Consider the following 1,186-nt stretch of genomic DNA (forward strand, 5'->3'; position numbering starts at 1 on the left):
AGTGCCATCTCTCCAGTGAATTAAAGGGCAGTGCCATCTCTCCAGTGAATTAAAGGACAGTGCCATCTCTCCAGTGAATTAAAGGACAGTGCCATCTCTCCAGTGAATTAAAGGGCAGTGCCATCTCTCCAGTGGTCGCTGAAGCTGGGATGGTGGCTGATCCTGTCATTGCTTCACTGAGAAGGCTGAGGCAGGAAGGTTGCTGTGAGTTCAACATCACCCTCAGATTCATCCTGAGTTCCAGGCTAGCCTAGTCTACAGGGTAAGGCCTTGTTCGAAACGAAGTCAAACAACAGAAAATAAACAAATGAAATAAATTAGGAGATACATCCATAAATAGAATCACGGGTTAGAGAAATGGCTTGGTGGTTAAGAGAACGAGCTGCTGTTATAGACGATCCAGGTTCTGAGCCCTACAAGGTGACTTACCACCATGTATTACTGCAGTCCAGGGGATCTGATGCCCTCTTCTGGGCTGCATAGATACAATGGGTATATGTGGTGCTCAGTCTTACATACAGACAGATCCTCTCATATACATAAAATAAATTTTAATAAATAGAATTTTAAAAGAGGGAGCTGAGTTCCTTCTTTTTCCAAAGTAAGCATGTGAGATTTCTTGGGGTAATAGTAAGAACTTCATGAAGCGCCTGCTTGTCATCCCTTGTTGGTCCTCTCAGTGAGCTCTTGGTTCAGGGAGAGACCCTGCCTCAGATACTAAAGTAGAGAGCAATCAGTAAATACACCTGACATTTGTCTCTGCCCTATCCAGACATGCATGCAACACATACTTACACTCAATAAAAGAGCCCTTATGATTTTCTTAGTAATGAATCAGTAGAATTGGCTCAAAACAGAAGTGGACATACTCTGTTTCCTTCAGTGAACCCTTCCCTGCTTTGTAGAGGAAGTTTTAGAGTGTAAAGTTTGTTTCTCTCATTGAGCAAATGTGTAAGAATGAGATGTGAATGAGAAGAAAGATAGCATAATAACAATAATGATAGCAGTTTTCATGGCTGGGAGTGTAACTCAGTAGTAAAATCAAGGCCCTAGTCCCATCCCCACCATTACTAAATAAGTAAGTGAAAAATTTAAAAGTAATGATTTTGTATTAGTATAGGCCAGAGCATCTGAGACGTCTTGGAATATAGTTGTTAATCTTTTTTTTTTCTTTTTTTTTTTTTCC

At 40.7% G+C, this 1,186-nt stretch overlaps 1 protein-coding gene across 4 annotated transcripts in view; it reads left to right on the forward strand.

The window, feature by feature from the left end:
- The window catches only part of LOC116101893 (zinc finger protein 60), a 93,909-nt gene that overhangs the window by 74,147 nt on the left and 18,576 nt on the right, over positions 1-1,186 (forward strand). Inside the window, exon 1 of one of the 4 annotated variants that reach the window (XM_031385862.1) lies at positions 50-262. The exons of the other annotated variants lie outside the window; for them this stretch is intronic. The gene's annotated coding sequence lies outside the window, so the exon portion shown is untranslated. Of the gene's footprint in view, positions 1-49; positions 263-1,186 lie in introns of those variants that run through there. 4 annotated transcript variants of the gene reach the window in all.

The sequence above is a fragment of the Mastomys coucha genome, unplaced genomic scaffold (assembly GCF_008632895.1).
Source record: "Mastomys coucha isolate ucsf_1 unplaced genomic scaffold, UCSF_Mcou_1 pScaffold21, whole genome shotgun sequence".
Taxonomy (NCBI): Eukaryota; Metazoa; Chordata; class Mammalia; order Rodentia; family Muridae; genus Mastomys; species Mastomys coucha.